Here is a 21,362-nt window from a genome sequence, read left to right as displayed (position 1 = left end):
CAGCACTTTGCCACAACTTTTCAATACTTTGCCACACTTTTCAGTGCTTTGTCACTACTTTGCCACAACTTGTCAGTACTTTGCCACACTTTTCAGCACTTTGCCACTACTTTTCAGTACTTTGCCACTACTTTTCAGCACTTTGCCACAACTTTTCAGTAATTTGCCACACTTTTCATCACTTTGCCACACATTTCAGTGCTTTGCCACCTCTTTGCCACAACTTTTCAATACTTTGCCACAACTTTTCATTACTTTGCCACACTTTTCAGCACTTTGCCACATCTCTTCAGTACTTTGCCACACTTTTCAGTACTTTGCCACTACTTTTCAGCACTTTGCCACAAATTTCCAGTACTTTGCCATACTTTTCAGTACTTTGCCACGACTTTGCCACTAATTTTCAGCACTTTGCCACAACTTTTCAGTACTTTGCCACACTTTTCAGTACTTTGTCACTACTTTTCAGCACTTTGATACAACTTTTCAGTACTTTTGCCACTACTTTGCCACAACTTTTCAGCACTTTGCTACACTTTTCAGTACTTTGCCACAACTTTTCAGTACTTTGCCACACTTTTCAGTACTTTGCCGCGACTTTGCCACAACTTTTCATTACTTTGCCACATTTTTCAGTACTTTGCAACTGCTTTTCAGTACTTTGCCACAACTTTTCAGCACTTTGCCACTACCTTCAGTACTTTGCCACTATTTTTCAGCACTTTGCCACAACTTTTTAGTACTTTGCCACACTTTTCAGTACTTTGCCGCGACTTTGCCACAACTTTTCATTACTTTGCCACACTTTTCAGTACTTTGCAACTGCTTTTCAGTACTTTGCCACTTCTTTTCAGCACTTTGCCACACTTTTCAATACTTTGCCACTGCTTTTCAGTACTTTGCCACTACTTTTCAGCACTTTGCCACACTTTTCAGTACTTTTGCCACTACTTTGCCACAACTTTTCAGCACTTTGCTACACTTTTCAGTACTTTGCCACAACTTTTCAGTACTTTGCCACACTTTTCAGTACTTTGCCGCGACTTTGCCACAACTTTTCATTACTTTGCCACATTTTTCAGTACTTTGCAACTGCTTTTCAGTACTTTGCCACAACTTTTCAGTACTTTGCCACACTTTTCAGCACTTTGCCACAACTTTTCAGTACTTTGCCACACGTTTCAGCACTTTGCCACAATTTTTCAGCACTTTGCCACAACTTTTCAGTACTTTGCCACACTTTCCAGTACTTTGTCACTACTTTTCAGCACTTTGATACAACTTTTCAGTACTTTGCCATACTTTTCAGTACTTTGCAACGACTTTGGCACAACTTTTCAGTACTTTGGCACACTTTTCAGTACTTTGCCACACTTTTCAGTACTTTGTCACTACTTTTCAGCACTTTGCCACAACTTTTCAGTACTTTGCCACACTTTTCAGCACTTTGCCACTACCTTCAGTACTTTGCCACTATTTTTCAGCACTTTGCCACAACTTTTTAGTACTTTGCCACACTTTTCAGTACTTTGCCGCAACTTTGCCACAACTTTTCATTACTTTGCCACACTTTTCAGTACTTTGCAACTGCTTTTCAGTACTTTGCCACAACTTTTCAGTACTTTGCCACACTTTTCAGCACTTTGCCACTGCTTTTCAGTACTTTGCCACTACTTTTCAGCATTTTGCCACACTTTTCAGTACTTTGCCACGACTTTGCCACAACTTTTCAGTACTTTGCCACACTTTTCAGCACTTTGCCACTACTTTTCAGTGTTTTGCCACTACTTTTCAGCACTTTGCCACAACTTTCCAGTATTTTGCCACACTTTTCAGTATTTTGCCACGACTTTGCCACAACTTTTCAGCACTTTGCCACAACTTTTCAGTACTTTGCCACACTTTTCAGTACTTTGTCACTACTTTTCAGCACTTTGCCACAACTTTTCAGTACTTTGCCACACTTTTCAGCACTTTGCCTCTACCTTCTGTACTTTGCCACTATTTTTCAGCACTTTGCCACAACTTTTCAGTACTTTGCCACACTTTTCAGTACTTTGCCGCGACTTTGCCACAACTTTTCATTACTTTGCCACACTTTTCAGTACTTTGCAACTGCTTTTCAGTACTTTGCCACAACTTTTCAGTACTTTGCCACACTTTTCAGCACTTTGCCACTGCTTTTCAGTACTTTGCCACTACTTTTCAGCATTTTGCCACACTTTTCAGTACTTTGCCACGACTTTGCCACAACTTTTCAGTACTTTGCCACACTTTTCAGCACTTTGCCACTACTTTTCAGTGTTTTGCCACTACTTTTCAGGACTTTGCCACAACTTTCCAGTATTTTGCCACACTTTTCAGTATTTTGCCACGACTTTGCCACAACTTTTCAGCACTTTGCCACAACTTTTCAGTACTTTGCCACACTTTTCAGTACTTTGCCACTACTTGTCAGCACTTTGCCACAACTTTTCAGTACTTTGCCATACTTTTCAGTACTTTGGCACGACTTTGCCACAGCTTTTCAGTACTTTGGCACACTTTTCAGTACTTTGCCACTACTTTTCAGCACTTTGCCACAACTTTTTAGTTCTTTGCCACACTTTTCAGTACTTTGCCACGACTTTGCCACAACTTTTCAGCACTTTGCCACAACTTTTCAGTACTTTGCCATACTTTTCAACACTTTGCCACTTTTTTTCAGTACTTTGCCATTACTTTTCAGCACTTTGCCACAACTTTCCAGTACTTTGCCACACTTTTCAGTACTTTGCCACTACTTTTCAGTACTTTGCCACAACTTTTCAGTACTTTGCCACACTTTTAGTTCTTTGCAACTGCTTTTCAGTACTTTGCCACTTCTTTTCAGCACTTTGCCACACTTTTCAATACTTTGCCACTGCTTTTCAGTACTTTGCCACTACTTTTCAGCACTTTGCCACACTTTTCAGTACTTTTGCCACTACTTTGCCACAACTTTTCAGCACTTTGCTACACTTTTCAGTACTTTGCCACAACTTTTCAGTACTTTGCCACTACTTTTCAGTACTTTGCCACACTTTTCAGTACTTTGCCGCGACTTTGCCACAACTTTTCATTACTTTGCCACATTTTTCAGTACTTTGCAACTGCTTTTCAGTACTTTGCCACAACTTTTCAGTACTTTGCCACACTTTTCAGCACTTTGCCACAACTTTTCAGTACTTTGCCACACGTTTCAGCACTTTGCCACAATTTTTCAGCACTTTGCCACAAATTTTCAGTACTTTGCCACTACTTTTCAGTACTTTGCCACAACTTTTCAGTACTTTGCCACACTTTTCAGCACTTTGCCACTACCTTTCAGTACTTTGCCACTACTTTTCAGCACTTTGCCACAACTTTTCAGTACATTGCCACACTTTTCAGTACTTTGCCACGACTTTGCCACAACTTTTCATTACTTTGCAACACTTTTCAGTACTTTGCAACTGCTTTTCAGTACTTTGCCACTTCTTTTCATCACTTTGCCACACTTTTCAACACTTTGCCACTGCCTTTCATTACTTTGCCACTGTTTTTTAGCATTTTGCCACACTTTTCAGTACTTTGCCACGAGTTTGCCACAACTTTTCTGTACTTTGCCACACTTTTCAACACTTTGCCACTTCTTTTCAGTACTTTGATACTACTTTTCAGCACTTTGCCACAACTTTTCAGTACATTGCCACTACTTTTCAGTACTTTGCCACAACTTTTCAGTACTTTGCCACACTTTTAGTACTTTGCAACTGCTTTCCAGTACTTTGCCACTTCTTTTCAGCACTTTGCCACACTTTTCAGTACTTTTGCCACTACTTTGCCACAACTTTTCAGCACTTTGCTACACTTTTCAGTACTTTGCCACAACTTTTCAGTACTTTGCCACTACTTTTCAGTACTTTGCCACACTTTTCAGTACTTTGCCGCGACTTTGCCACAACTTTTCATTACTTTGCCACATTTTTTCAGTACTTTGCAACTGCTTTTCAGTACTTTGCCACAACTTTTCAGTACTTTGCCACACTTTTCAGCACTTTGCCACAACTTTTCAGTACTTTGCCACACGTTTCAGCACTTTGCCACAATTTTTCAGCACTTTGCCACAAATTTTCAGTACTTCGCCATACTTTTCAGTACTTTGCCACGACTTTGCCACAACTTTTCAGTACTTTGGCACACTTTTCAGTACTTTGCCACTACTTTTCAGCACTTTGCCACAACTTTTCAGTACTTTGCCACACTTTTCATCACTTTGCCACTACCTTTCAGTACTTTGCCACTACTTTTCAGCACTTTGCCACAATTTTTCAGTTTTGCCACACTTTTCAGTACTTTGCCACTACTTTTCAGCACTTTGCCACAACTTTTCAGTACTTTGCCACACTTTTCAGTGCTTTGCCACTACTTTGCCACAACTTTTCAGTACTTTGCCACTCTTTTCAGCACTTTGCCACTGCTTTTCAGTAGTTTGCCACTATTTTTCAGCACTTTGCCACAACTTTTCAATACTTTGCCACACTTTTCAGTGCTTTGGCACTACTTTGCCACAACTTGTCAGTACTTTGCCACACTTTTCTGCACTTTGCCACTACTTTTCAGTACTTTGCCACTAGTTTTCAGCACTTTGCCACAACTTTTCAGTAATTTGCCACACTTTTCATCACTTTGCCACACATTTCAGTGCTTTGCCACCTCTTTGCCACAACTTTTCAATACTTTGCCACAACTTTTCATTTTTTTGCCACACTTTTCAGCACTTTGCCACAACTCTTCAGTACTTTGCCACACTTTTCAGTACTTTGCCACTGCTTTTCAGCACTTTGCCACAACTTTTCTGTACATTGCCACACTATTCAGTACTTTGCCATTACTTTTCAGCACTTTGCCACACTTTTCAGCACTTTGTCACTACTTTTCAGTGCTTTGCCACTACTTTTCAGCACTTTGCCACAAATTTTCAGTACTTTGCCATACTTTTCAGTACTTTGCCGCGACTTTGCCACTAATTTTCAGCACTATGCCACAACTTTTCAGTACTTTGCCACACTTTTCAGTACTTTGTCACTACTTTTCAGCACTTTGCCACAACTTTTCAGTACTTTGCCATATTTTACAGTACTTTGCAACGACTTTGCCACAACTTTTCAGTACTTTGGCACACTTTTCAGTACTTTGCCACACTTTTCAGTACTTTGTCACTACTTTTCAGCACTTTGCCACAACTTTTCAGTACTTTGCCACACTTTTCAGCACTTTGCCACTACCTTCAGTACTTTGCCACTATTTTTCAGCACTTTGCCACAACTTTTCAGTACTTTGCCACACTTTTCATTACTTTGCCGCGACTTTGCCACAACTTTTCATTACTGTGCCACACTTTTCAGTACTTTGCAACTGCTTTTCAGTACTTTGCCACAACTTTTCAGTAATTTGCCACACTTTTCAGCACTTTGCCACTGCTTTTCAGTACTTTGCCACTACTTTTCAGCATTTTGCCACACTTTTCAGTACTTTGCCACGACTTTGCCACAACTTTTCAGTACTTTGCCACACTTTTCAGCACTTTGCCACTACTTTTCAGTGTTTTGCCACTACTTTTCTGCACTTTGCCACAACTTTCCAGTATTTTGCCACACTTTTCAGTATTTTGCCACGACTTTGCCACAACTTTTCAGCACTTTGCCACAACTTTTCAGTACTTTGCCACACTTTTCAGTACTTTGCCACTACTTGTCAGCACTTTGCCACAACTTTTCAGTACTTTGCCATACTTTTCAGTACTTTGGCACGACTTTGCCACAGCTTTTCAGTACTTTGGCACACTTTTCAGTACTTTGCCACTACTTTTAAGCACTTTGCCACAACTTTTTAGTTCTTTGCCACACTTTTCAGTACTTTGCCACGACTTTGCCACAACTTTTCAGCACTTTGCCACAACTTTTCAGTACTTTGCCATACTTTTCAACACTTTGCCACTTCTTTTCAGTACTTTGCCATTACTTTTCTGCACTTTGCCACAACTTTCCAGTACTTTGCCACACTTTTCAGTACTTTGCCACTACTTTTCAGTACTTTGCCACAACTTTTCAGTACTTTGCCACACTTTCAGCACTTTGCCACTACTTTTCAGTGCTTTGCCACTACTTTTCAGCACTTTGCCACAAATTTCCAGTACTTTGCCATACTTTTCAGTACTTTGCCGCGACTTTGCCACTAATTTTCAGCACTTTGCCACAACTTTTCAGTACTTTGCCACACTTTTCAGTACTTTGTCACTACTTTTCAGCACTTTGCCACAGCTTTTCAGTACTTTGCCATATTTTACAGTACTTTGCAACGACTTTGCCACAACTTTTCAGTACTTTGGCACACTTTTCAGTACTTTGCCACACTTTTCAGTACTTTGTCACTACTTTTCAGCACTTTGCCACAACTTTTCAGTACTTTGCCACACTTTTCAGCACTTTGCCACTACCTTCAGTACTTTGCCACTATTTTTCAGCACTTTGCCACAACTTTTCAGTACTTTGCCACACTTTTCAGTACTTTGCCGCGACTTTGCCACAACTTTTCATTACTTTGCCACACTTTTCAGTACTTTGCAACTGCTTTTCAGTACTTTGCCACAACTTTTCAGTACTTTGCCACACTTTTCAGCACTTTGCCACTGCTTTTCAGTACTTTGCCACTACTTTTCAGCATTTTGCCACACTTTTCAGTACTTTGCCACGACTTTGCCACAACTTTTCAGTACTTTGCCACACTTTTCAGCACTTTGCCACTACTTTTCAGTGTTTTGCCACTACTTTTCAGCACTTTGCCACAACTTTCCAGTATTTTGCCACACTTTTCAGTATTTTGCCACGACTTTGCCACAACTTTTCAGCACTTTGCCACAACTTTTCAGTAATTTGCCACACTTTTAAGTACTTTGCCACTACTTGTCAGCACTTTGCCACAACTTTTCAGTACTTTGCCATACTTTTCAGTACTTTGGCACGACTTTGCCACAGCTTTTCAGTACTTTGGCACACTTTTCAGTACTTTGCCACTACTTTTCAGCACTTTGCCACAACTTTTTAGTTCTTTGCCACACTTTTCAGTACTTTGCCACGACTTTGCCACAACTTTTCAGCACTTTGCCACAACTTTTCAGTACTTTGCCATACTTTTCAACACTTTGCCACTTCTTTTCAGTACTTTGCCATTACTTTTCTGCACTTTGCCACAACTTTCCAGTACTTTGCCACACTTTTCAGTACTTTGCCACTACTTTTCAGAACTTTGCCACAACTTTTCAGTACTTTGCCACACTTTTAGTACTTTGCAACTGCTTTTCAGTACTTTGCCACTTCTTTTCAGCACTTTGCCACACTTTTCAATACTTTGCCACTGCTTTTCAGTACTTTGCCACTACTTTGCCACAACTTTTCAGCACTTTGCTACACTTTTCAGTACTTTGCCGCAACTTTTCAGTACTTTGCCACTACTTTTCAGTACTTTGCCACACTTTTCAGTACTTTGCCGCGACTTTGCCACAACTTTTCATTACTTTGCCACATTTTTCAGTACTTTGCAACTGCTTTTCAGTACTTTGCCACAACTTTTCAGTACTTTGCCACACTTTTCAGCACTTTGCCACAACTTTTCAATACTTTGCCACACGTTTCAGCACTTTGCCACAATTTTTCAGCACATTGCCACAAATTTTCAGTACTTCGCCATACTTTTCAGTACTTTGCCACGACTTTGCCACAACTTTTCAGTACTTTGGCACACTTTTCAGTACTTTGCCACTACTTTTCAGCACTTTGCCACAACTTTTCAGTACTTTGCCACACTTTTCAGCACTTTGCCACTACCTTTCAGTACTTTGCCACTACTTTTCAGCACTTTGCCAAAACTTTTCAGTACATTGCCACACTTTTCAGTACTTTGCCACGACTTTGCTACAACTTTTCATTACTTTGCCACACTTTTCAGTACTTTGCAACTGCTTTTCAGTACTTTGCCACTTCTTTTCATCACTTTGCCACACTTTTCAACACTTTGCCACTGCCTTTCATTACTTTGCCACTACTTTTCAGCATTTTGCCACACTTTTCAGTACTTTGCCACGACTTTGCCACAACTTTTCTGTACTTTGCCACACTTTTCAACACTTTGCCACTTCTTTTCAGTACTTTGATACTACTTTTCAGCACTTTGCCACAACTTTTCAGTACATTGCCACTACTTTTCAGTACTTTGCCACTTCTTTTCAGCACTTTGCCACACTTTTCAATACTTTGCCACTGCTTTTCAGTACTTTGCCACTACTTTTCAGCACTTTGCCACACTTTTCAGTACTTTTGCCACTACTTTGCCACAACTTTTCAGCACTTTGCTACACTTTTCAGTACTTTGCAACTGCTTTTCAGTACTTTGCCACAACTTTTCAGTACTTTGCCACACTTTTCAGCACTTTGCCACAACTTTTCAGTACTTTGCCACACGTTTCAGCACTTTGCCACAATTTTTCAGCACTTTGCCACAAATTTTCAGTACTTCGCCATACTTTTCAGTACTTTGCCACGACTTTGCCACAACTTTTCAGTACTTTGGCACACTTTTCAGTACTTTGCCACAACTTTTCAGCACTTTGCCAAAACTTTTCAGTACTTTGCCACACTTTTCAGCACTTTGCCACTACCTTTCAGTACTTTGCCACTACTTTTCAGCACTTTGCCACAACTTTTCAGTACTTTGCCACACTTTTCAGTACTTTGCCACGACTTTGCCACAACTTTTCATTACTTTGCCACACTTTTCAGTACTTTGCAACTGCTTTTCAGTACTTTGCCACTTCTTTTCATCACTTTGCCACACTTTTCAACACTTTGCCACTGCCTTTCATTACTTTGCCACTAATTTTCAGCATTTTGCCACACTTTTCAGTACTTTGCCACGACTTTGCCACAACTTTTCTGTACTTTGCCACACTTTTCAACACTTTGCCACTTCTTTTCAGTACTTTGATACTACTTTTCAGCACTTTGCCACAACTTTTCAGTACATTGCCACTACTTTTCAGTACTTTGCCACAACTTTTCAGTACTTTGCCACACTTTTTAGTACTTTGCAACTGCTTTTCAGTACTTTGCCACAAATTTTCAGTACTTCGCCATACTTTTCAGTACTTTGCCACGACTTTGCCACAACTTTTCATTACTTTGCCACATTTTTCAGTACTTTGCAACTGCTTTTCAGTACTTTGCCACAACTTTTCAGTACTTTGCCACACTTTTCAGCACTTTGCCACAACTTTTCAGTACTTTGCCACACGTTTCAGCACTTTGCCACAATTTTTCAGCACTTTGCCACAAATTTTCAGTACTTCGCCATACTTTTCAGTACTTTGCCACGACTTTGCCACAACTTTTCAGTACTTTGGCACACTTTTCAGTACTTTGCCACAACTTTTCAGCACTTTGCCACAACTTTTCAGTACTTTGCCACACTTTTCAGCACTTTGCCACTACCTTTCAGTACTTTGCCACTACTTTTCAGCACTTTGCCACAACTTTTCAGTACTTTGCCACACTTTTCAGTACTTTGCCACGACTTTGCCACAACTTTTCATTACTTTGCCACACTTTTCAGTACTTTGCAACTGCTTTTCAGTACTTTGCCACTTCTTTTCATCACTTTGCCACACTTTTCAACACTTTGCCACTGCCTTTCATTACTTTGCCACTAATTTTCAGCATTTTGCCACACTTTTTAGTACTTTGCCACGACTTTGCCACAACTTTTCTGTACTTTGCCACACTTTTCAACACTTTGCCACTTCTTTTCAGTACTTTGATACTACTTTTCTGCACTTTGCCACAACTTTTCAGTACATTGCCACTACTTTTCAGTACTTTGCCACAACTTTTCAGTACTTTGCCACACTTTTTAGTACTTTGCAACTGCTTTTCAGTACTTTGCCACTTCTTTTCAGCACTTTGCCACACTTTTCAGTACTTTTGCCACGACTTTGCCAAAACTTTTCAGTACTTTGCCACACTTTTCAGTACTTTGCCACAACTTTTCAGTACTTTGCCACTACTTTTCAGCACTTTGCCACAACTTTTCATTACTTTGCCTCTACTTTTCAACACTTTGCCACAACTTGTCAGTACTTTGCCACACTTTTCAGTACATTGCCACTACTTTTCAGTACTTTGCCACAACTTTTCAGTACTTTGCCACACTTTTTAGTACTTTGCAACTGCTTTTCAGTACTTTGCCACTTCTTTTCAGCACTTTGCCACACTTTTCAATACTTTGCCACTGCGTTTCAGTACTTTGCCACTACTTTTCAGCACTTTGCCACACTTTTCAGTACTTTTGCCACGACTTTGCCAAAACTTTTCAGTACTTTGCCACACTTTTCAGTACTTTGCCACAACTTTTCAGTACTTTGCCACTACTTTTCAGCACTTTGCCACAACTTTTCATTACTTTGCCTCTACTTTTCAACACTTTGCCACAACTTTTCAGTACTTTGCCACACTTTTCAGTACTTTGCCACGACTTTGCCACAACTTTTCAGTACTTTGCAATACTTTTCAGTAATTTACAACTGCTTTTAGGTACTTTGCCACAACTTTTCAGCACTTTGCCACACTTTCAGTACTTTGCCACTACTTTTCAGCAATTTGCCACAACTTTTCAGTACTTTGCCACACTTTTCAGCACTTTGCCACTACTTTTCAGTACTTTGCCACTACTTTTCAGCACTTTGCCACAACTTTTCAGTACTTTGCCACACTTTTCAGTACTTTGCCTCTACTTTTCAGCACTTTGCCACAACTTTTCAGTACTTTGCCACACTTTTCAGCACTTTGCCACTACCTTTCAGTACTTTGCCACTACTTTTCAGCACTTTGCCACAACTTTTCAGTACTTTGCCACACTTGTCAGTACTTTGCCACGACTTTGCCACAACTTTTCATTACTTTGCCACACTTTTCAGTACTTTGCAACTGCTTTTCAGTACTTTGCAACTACTTTTCAGCACTTTGCCACAACTTTTCAGTACTTTGCCATACTTTTCAGTACTTTGCAACAAATTTGCCACAACTTTTCAGTACTTTGGCAAACTTTTCAGTACTTTGCCACACTTTTCAGCACTTTGCCACTACCTTTCCGTACTTTGCCACTACTTTTCAGCACTTTGCCACTACCTTTCCGTACTTTGCCACTACTTTGCAACTACTTTTCAGCACTTTGCCACAACCTTTCAGTACTTTGCCATACTTTTCAGTACTTTGCAACAAATTTGCCACAACTTTTCAGTACTTTGGCAAACTTTTCAGTACTTTGCCACACTTTTCAGCACTTTGCCACTACCTTTCCGTACTTTGCCACTGCTTTTCAGCACTTTGCCACTACCTTTCCGTACTTTGCAACTACTTTGCCACTACTTTTCAGCACTTTGCCACATCTTTTCAGTACTTTGCCACACTTTTCAGTACTTTGCCACGACTTTGCCACAACTTTTCATTACTTTGCCACACTTTTCAGCACTTTGCCACTACTTTTCAGTACTTTGCCACTACTTTTCAGCACTTTGCCACAACTTTTTAGTACTTTGCCACACTTTTCAGTACTTTGCAACTACTTTTCAGCACTTTGCCACAACTTTTCAGTACTTTGCCATACTTTTCAGTACTTTGCAACAAATTTGCCACAACTTTTCAGTACTTTGGCAAACTTTTCAGTACTTTGCCACACTTTTCAGCACTTTGCCACTACCTTTCCGTACTTTGCCACTACTTTTCAGCACTTTGCCACTACCTTTCCGTACTTTGCCACTACTTTGCCACTACTTTTCAGCACTTTGCCACAACCTTTCAGTACTTTGCCATACTTTTCAGTACTTTGCAACAAATTTGCCACAACTTTTCAGTACTTTGGCAAACTTTTCAGTACTTTGCCAATTCTTTTCAGCACTTTGCCACACTTTTCAACACTTTGCCACTGCTTTTCAGCACTTTGCCACTACCTTTCCGTACTTTGCCACTACTTTGCCACTACTTTTCAGCACTTTGCCACATCTTTTCAGTACTTTGCCACACTTTTCAGTACTTTGCCACGACTTTGCCACAACTTGTCATTACTTTGCCACACTTTTCAGCACTTTGCCACTACTTTTCAGTACTTTGCCACTACTTTTCAGCAATTTGCCACAACTTTTCAGTACTTTGCCACACTTTTCAGCACTTTGCCACTACTTTTCAGTACTTTGCCACTACTTTTCAGCACTTTGCCACAACTTTTCAGTACTTTGCCACACTTTTCAGTACTTTGCCTCTACTTTTCAGCACTTTGCCACAACTTTTCAGTACTTTGCCACACTTTTCAGCACTTTGCCACTACCTTTCAGTACTTTGCCACTACTTTTCAGCACTTTGCCACAACTTTTCAGTACTTTGCCACACTTGTCAGTACTTTGCCACGACTTTGCCACAACTTTTCATTACTTTGCCACACTTTTCAGTACTTTGCAACTGCTTTTCAGTACTTTGCAACTACTTTTCAGCACTTTGCCACAACTTTTCAGTACTTTGCCATACTTTTCAGTACTTTGCAACAAATTTGCCACAACTTTTCAGTACTTTGGCAAACTTTTCAGTACTTTGCCACACTTTTCAGCACTTTGCCACTACCTTTCCGTACTTTGCCACTACTTTTCAGCACTTTGCCACTACCTTTCCGTACTTTGCCACTACTTTGCAACTACTTTTCAGCACTTTGCCACAACCTTTCAGTACTTTGCCATACTTTTCAGTACTTTGCAACAAATTTGCCACAACTTTTCAGTACTTTGGCAAACTTTTCAGTACTTTGCCACACTTTTCAGCACTTTGCCACTACCTTTCCGTACTTTGCCACTGCTTTTCAGCACTTTGCCACTACCTTTCCGTACTTTGCCACTACTTTGCCACTACTTTTCAGCACTTTGCCACATCTTTTCAGTACTTTGCCACACTTTTCAGTACTTTGCCACGACTTTGCCACAACTTTTCATTACTTTGCCACACTTTTCAGCACTTTGCCACTACTTTTCAGTACTTTGCCACTACTTTTCAGCACTTTGCCACAACTTTTTAGTACTTTGCCACACTTTTCAGTACTTTGCAACTACTTTTCAGCACTTTGCCACAACTTTTCAGTACTTTGCCATACTTTTCAGTACTTTGCAACAAATTTGCCACAACTTTTCAGTACTTTGGCAAACTTTTCAGTACTTTGCCACACTTTTCAGCACTTTGCCACTACCTTTCCGTACTTTGCCACTACTTTTCAGCACTTTGCCACTACCTTTCCGTACTTTGCCACTACTTTGCCACTACTTTTCAGCACTTTGCCACAACCTTTCAGTACTTTGCCATACTTTTCAGTACTTTGCAACAAATTTGCCACAACTTTTCAGTACTTTGGCAAACTTTTCAGTACTTTGCCACTTCTTTTCAGCACTTTGCCACACTTTTCAACACTTTGCCACTGCTTTTCAGCACTTTGCCACTACCTTTCCGTACTTTGCCACTACTTTGCCACTACTTTTCAGCACTTTGCCACATCTTTTCAGTACTTTGCCACACTTTTCAGTACTTTGCCACGACTTTGCCACAACTTTTCATTACTTTGCCACACTTTTCAGCACTTTGCCACTACTTTTCAGTACTTTGCCACTACTTTTCAGCACTTTGCCACAACTTTTTAGTACTTTGCCACACTTTTCAGTACTTTGCCACTACTTTTCAGCACTTTGCCACAACTTTTCAGTACTTTGCCACACTTTTCAGCACTATGCCACTACCTTTCATTACTTTGCCACTTCTTTTCAGCACTTTGCCACAACTTTTCAGTACTTTGCCACACTTTTCAATACTTTGCCACGACTTTGCCACAACTTTTCATTACTTTGCCACACTTTTCAGTACTTTGCAACTGCTTTTCAGTACTTTGCCACTTCTTTTCAGCACTTTGCCACACTTTTCAACACTTTGCCACTGCTTTTCAGTACTTTGCCACTACTTTTCAGCATTTTGCCACACTTTTCAGTACTTTGCCACGACTTTCATTACTTTGCCACTAATTTTCAGCATTTTGCCACACTTTTCAGTACTTTGCCACGAATTTGCCCCAACTTTTCTGTACTTTGCCACACTTTTCAACACTTTGCCACTTCTTTTCAGTTGATACTACTTTTCAGCACTTTGCCACAACTTTTCATTACATTGCCACTACTTTTCAGTACTTTGCCACAACTTTTCAGTACTTTGCCACACTTTTTAGTACTTTGCAACTGCTTTTCAGTACTTTGCCACTTCTTTTCAGCACTTTGCCACACTTTTCAATACTTTGCCACTGCGTTTCAGTACTTTGCCACTACTTTTCAGCACTTTGCCACACTTTTCAGTACTTTTGCCACGACTTTGCCAAAACTTTTCAGTACTTTGCCACACTTTTCAGTACTTTGCCACAACTTTTCAGTACTTTGCCACTACTTTTCAGCACTTTGCCACAACTTTTCATTATTTTGCCTCTACTTTTCAACACTTTGCCACAACTTGTCAGTACTTTGCCACACTTTTCAATACTTTGCCACGACTTTGCCACAACTTTTCAGTACTTTGCAATACTTTTCAGTAATTTGCAACTGCTTTTAGGTACTTTGCCACAACTTTTCAGCACTTTGCCACACTTTCAGTACTTTGCCACTACTTTTCAGCAATTTGCCACAACTTTTCAGTACTTTGCCACACTTTTCAGCACTTTGCCACTACTTTTCAGTACTTTGCCACTACTTTTCAGCACTTTGCCACTTCTTTTCAGTACTTTGATACTACTTTTCAGCACTTTGCCACACTTTTCAGCACTTTGCCACTACTTTTCAGTACTTTGCCACTACTTTTCAACACTTTGCCACTTCTATTCAGTACTTTGATACTACTTTTCAGCACTTTGCCACTTCTTTTCAGTACTTTGATACTACTTTTCAGTACTTTGCCACACTTTTCAATACTTTGCCACTGCGTTTCAGTTCTTTGCCACTACTTTTCAGCACTTTGCCACACTTTTCAGTACTTTTGCCACGACTTTGCCAAAACTTTTCAGTACTTTGCCACACTTTTCAGTACTTTGCCACAACTTTTCAGTACTTTGCCACTACTTTTCAGCACTTTGCCACAACTTTTCATTACTTTGCCTCTACTTTTCAACACTTTGCCACAACTTTTCAGTACTTTGCCACACTTTTCAGTACTTTGCCACGACTTTGCCACAACTTTTCAGTACTTTGCAATACTTTTCAGTAATTTGCAACTGCTTTTAGGTACTTTGCCACAACTTTTCAGCACTTTGCCACACTTTCAGTACTTTGCCACTACTTTTCAGCAATTTGCCACAACTTTTCAGTACTTTGCCACACTTTTCAGCACTTTGCCACTATTTTTCAGTACTTTGCCACTACTTTTCAGCACTTTGCCACAACTTTTCAGTACTTTGCCACACTTTTCAGTACTTTGCCTCTACTTTTCAGCACTTTGCCACAACTTTTCAGTACTTTGCCTCACTTTTCAGCACTTTGCCACTACCTTTCAGTACTTTGCCACTACTTTTCAGCACTTTGCCACAACTTTTCAGTACTTTGCCACACTTGTCAGTACTTTGCCACGACTTTGCCACAACTTTTCATTACTTTGCCACACTTTTCAATACTTTGCAACTGCTTTTCAGTACTTTGCAACTACTTTTCAGCACTTTGCCACAACTTTTCAGTACTTTGACATACTTTTCAGTACTTTGCCACAAATTTGCCACAACTTTTCAGTACTTTGGCAAACTTTTCAGTACTTTGCCACACTTTTCAGCACTTGCCACTACCTTTTCGTACTTTGCCACTACTTTTCAGCACTTTGCAACTGCTTTTCAGTACTTTGCCACTTCTTTTCAGCACTTTGCCACACTTTTCAACACTTTGCCACTGCTTTTCAGTACTTTGCCACTACTTTTCAGCGTTTTGCCACACTTTTCAGTACTTTGCCACGACTTTGCCACAACTTTTCAGTACTTTGCCACACTTTTCAACACTTTGCCACTGCTTTTCAGTACTTTGCCTCAACTTTTCAGCACTTTGCCACAACTTTTCAGTACTTTGCCACACTTTTCAGCACTTTGCCACTACCTTTCCGTACTTTGCCACTACTTTGCCACTACTTTTCAGCACTTTGCCACATCTTTTCAGTACTTTGCCACACTTTTCAGTACTTTTCCACGACTTTGCCACAACTTTTCATTACTTTGCCACACTTTTCAGCACTTTGCCACTACTTTTCAGTACTTTGCCACTACTTTTCAGCACGTTGCCACAACTTTTCAGTACTTTGCCACACTTGTCAGTACTTTGCCACGACTTTGCCACAACTTTTCATTACTTTGCCACAACTTTTCAGTACTTTGCCACTACTTTTCAGCACTTTGCCACAACTTTTCAGTACTTTGCCACACTTTTCAGCACTATGCCACTACCTTTCATTACTTTGCCACTTCTTTTCAGCACTTTGCCACAACTTTTCAGTACTTTGCCACACTTTTCAGTACTTTGCCACGACTTTGCTACAACTTTTCATTACTTTGCCACACTTTTCAGTACTTTGCAACTGCTTTTCAGTACTTTGCCACTTCTTTTCAGCACTTTGCCACACTTTTCAACACTTTGCCACTGCTTTTCAGTACTTTGCCACTACTTTTCAGTACTTTGCCACGACTTTGCGACAACTTTTCAGTACTTTGCCACACTTTTCAGCACTTTGCCACTACTTTTCAGTGTTTTGCCCCTACTTTTCAGCTCTTTGCCACAACTTTTCAGTACTTTGCTACACTTTTCAACACTTTGCCACTTCTTTTCAGTACTTTGCCACTTCTTTTTGCACTTTGCCACAACTCTTCAGTACTTTGCCAAACTTTTCAACACTTTGCCACTGCTTTTCAGTACTTTGCCACAACTTTTCAGCACTTTGCCGCAACTTTTCAGTACTTTGCCACACTTTTCAGCACTTTGCCACTACCTTTCCGTACTTTGCCTCTATTTTTCAGCACTTTGCCACATCTTTTCAGTACTTTGCCACACTTTTCAGTACTTTGCCACGACTTTGCCACAACTTTTCAGTACTTTGCCACACTTTTCAGTACTTTGCCACTACTTTTCAGCACGTTGCCACAACTTTTCAGTACTTTGCCACACTTGTCAGTACTTTGCCACGACTTTGCCACAACTTTTCATTACTTTGCCACAACTTTTCAGTACTTTGCCACTACTTTTCAGCACTTTGCCACAACTTTTCAGTACTTTGCCACACTTTTCAGCACTATGCCACTACCTTTCATTACTTTGCCACTTCTTTTCAGCACTTTGCCACAACTTTTCAGTACTTTGCCACACTTTTCAGTACTTTGCCACGACTTTGCTACAACTTTTCATTACTTTGCCACACTTTTCAGTACTTTGCAACTGCTTTTCAGTACTTTGCCACTTCTTTTCAGCACTTTGCCACACTTTTCAACACTTTGCCACTGCTTTTCAGTACTTTGCCACTACTTTTCAGTACTTTGCCACGACTTTGCGACAACTTTTCAGTACTTTGCCACACTTTTCAGCACTTTGCCACTACTTTTCAGTGTTTTGCCCCTACTTTTCAGCTCTTTGCCACAACTTTTCAGTACTTTGCTACACTTTTCAACACTTTGCCACTTCTTTTCAGTACTTTGCCACTTCTTTTTGCACTTTGCCACAACTCTTCAGTACTTTGCCAAACTTTTCAACACTTTGCCACTGCTTTTCAGTACTTTGCCACAACTTTTCAGCACTTTGCCGCAACTTTTCAGTACTTTGCCACACTTTTCAGCACTTTGCCACTACCTTTCCGTACTTTGCCACTATTTTTCAGCACTTTGCCACATCTTTTCAGTACTTTGCCACACTTTTCAGTACTTTGCCACGACTTTGCCACAACTTTTCAGTACTTTGCCACACTTTTCAGTACTTTGCCACTACTTTTCAGTACTTTGCCACTACTTTTCAGCACTTTGCCACAACTTTTCAGTACTTTGCCACTACTTTTCAGCACTTTGCCACAACTCTTCAGTACTTTGCCACGACTTTGCCACAACTTTTCAGTACTTTGCCACACTTTTCAGCACTTTTCAGTACTTTGCCACGACTTTGCCACTACTTTTCAGTACTTTGCCACTACTTTTCAGCAATTTGCCACAACATTCCAGTACTTTGCCACTACTTTTCAGTACTTTGCCACTACTTTTCAGTACTTTGCCACTACTTTTCAGCACTTTGCCACAACTTTTCAGTACTTTGCCACTACTTTTCAGCACTTTGCCACAACTCTTCAGTACTTTGCCACACTTTTCAACACTTTGCCACTGCTTTTCAGTACTTTGCCACAACTTTTCAGCACTTTGCCACTACTTTTCAGCACTTTGCCACAACTTTTCAGTACTTTGCCACACTTTTCAGTACTTTGCCACGACTTTGCCACAACTTTTCATTACTTTGCCACACTTTTCAGTAATTTGCAACTGCTTTTCAGTACTTTGCCACTTCTTTTCAGCACTTTGCCACACTTTTCAACACTTTGCCACTGCTTTTCAGTACTTTGCTACGACTTTGCCACAACTTTTCAGTTCTTTGCCACACTTTTCAGCACTTTTCAGTACTTTGCCACGACTTTGCCACTACTTTTCAGTACTTTGCCACTACTTTTCAGCAATTTGCCACAACATTCCAGTACTTTGCCACTACTTTTCAGCACTTTGCCACAACTCTTCAGTACTTTGCCACACTTTTCAACACTTTGCCACTGCTTTTCAGTACTTTGCCACAACTTTTCAGCACTTTGCCACAACTTTTCTGTACTTTGCCACACTTTTCAGCACTTTGCCACTACCTTTCCGTACTTTGCCACTACTTTTCAACACTTTGCCACATCTTTTTAGTACTCTGCCACACTTTTCAGTACTTTGCCACGACTTTGCCACAACTTTTCATTACTTTGCCACACTTTTCAGTACTTTGCAACTGCTTTTCAGTACTTTGCCACTTCTTTTCAGCACTTTGCCACACTTTTCAACACTTTGCCACTGCTTTTCATTACTTTGCCACTACTTTTCAGCATTTTGCCACAATTTTCAGTTCTTTGCCACGACTTTGCCACAACTTTTCAGTACTTTGCCACAACTTTTCAGCACTTTGCCACTACTTTCCAGCACTTTGCCACAACTTTTCAGCACTTTGCCACAACTTTTCAGTACTTTGCCACACTTTTCAGCACTATGCCACTACCTTTCAGTACTTTTCCACTACTTTTCAGCACTTTGCCACAACTTTTCAGTACTTTGCCACACTTTTCAGTACTTTGCCACGACTTTGCCACAACTTTTCATTACTTTGCCACACTTTTCAGCACTTTGCCACTACTTTTCAGTGTTTTGCCCCTACTTTTCAGCTCTTTGCCACAACTCTTCAGTACTTTGCCACACTTTTCAACACTTTGTCACTGCTTTTCAGTACTTTGCCACTACTTTTCAGCATTTTGCCACACTTTTCAGTACTTTGCCACGACTTTGCCACAACTTTTCAGTACTTTGCCACACTTTTCAGCACTTTGCCACTACTTTTCAGTGTTTTGCCCCTACTTTTCAGCTCTTTGCCTCAACTCTTCAGTACTTTGCCACACTTTTCAACACTTTGCCACTGCTTTTCAGTACTTTGCCACAACTTTCAGCACTTTGCCACAACTTTTCTGTACTTTGCCACACTTTTCAGCACTTTGCCACTACCTTTCCGTACTTTGCCACTACTTTTCAACACTTTGCCACATCTTTTTAGTACTCTGCCACACTTTTCAGTACTTTGCCACGACTTTGCCACAACTTTTCATTACTTTGCCACACTTTTCAGTACTTTGCAACTGCTTTTCAGTACTTTGCCACTTCTTTTCAGCACTTTGCCACACTTTTCAACACTTTGCCACTGCTTTTCATTACTTTGCCACTACTTTTCAGCATTTTGCCACACTTTTCAGTTCTTTGCCACGACTTTGCCACAACTTTTCTGTACTTTGCGACACTTTTCAGCACTTTGCCATTACTTTTCAGCACTTAGCCACGACTTTGCCACAACTTTTCAGCACTTTGCCACTACTTTTCAGCACTTTGCCACACTTTTCAACACTTTGCCACTGCTTTTCAGTACTTTGCCACAACTTTTCAGCACTTTGCCACTACTTTTCAGCACTTTGCCACAACTTTTCAGTACTTTGCCACACTTTTCAGTACTTTGCCACGACTTTGCCACAACTTTTCATTACTTTGCCACACTTTTCAGTACTTTGCAACTGCTTTTCAGTACTTTGCCACTTCTTTTCAGCACTTTGCCACACTTTTCAACACTTTGCCACTGCTTTTCAGTACGTTGCCACTACTTTTCAGCATTTTGCCACACTTTTCAGTACTTTGCCACTACTTTGCCACAACTTGTCAGAACTTTGCCACACTTTTCAGCACTTTGCCACTACTTTTCAGTGTTTTGCCCCTACTTTTCAGCTCTTTGCCACAACTTTTCAGTACTTTGCTACACTTTTCAACACTTTGCCACTTCTTTTCAGTACTTTGCCACTACTTTTTGCACTTTGCCACAACTCTTCAGTACTTTGCCACACTTTTCAACACTTTGCCACTGCTTTTCAGTACTTTGCCACAACTTTTCAGCACTTTGCCACAACTTTTCAGTACTTTGCCACACTTTTCAGCACTTTGCCACTACCTTTCCGCACTTTGCCACTATTTTTCAGCACTTTGCCACATCTTTTCAGTACTTTGCCACACTTTTCAGTACTTTGCCACGACTTTGCCACAACTTTTCAGTACTTTGCCACACTTTTCAGTACTTTGCCACTACTTTTCAGTACTTTGCCACTACTTTTCAGCACTTTGCCACAACTTTTCAGTACTTTGCCACTACTTTTCAGCATTTTGCCACACTTTTCAGTTCTTTGCCACGACTTTGCCACAACTTTTCAGTACTTTGCCACACTTTTCAGCACTTTGCCATTACTTTTCAGCACTTAGCCACGACTTTGCCACAACTTTTCAGCACTTTGCCACAACTTTTCAGCACTTTGCCACAACTTTTTACTACTTTGCCACACTTTTCAGTACTTTGCCACTACTTTTCAGCACTTTGCCACAACTTTTCAGTACTTTGCCACACTTTTCAGCACTATGCC

The sequence above is a fragment of the Saccoglossus kowalevskii genome, unplaced genomic scaffold, assembly GCF_978046115.1.
Source record: "Saccoglossus kowalevskii unplaced genomic scaffold, keSacKowa6.1 SCAFFOLD_119, whole genome shotgun sequence".
Lineage (NCBI taxonomy): Eukaryota > Metazoa > Hemichordata > Enteropneusta > Harrimaniidae > Saccoglossus > Saccoglossus kowalevskii.
This window is presented reverse-complemented; position numbering follows the sequence as displayed.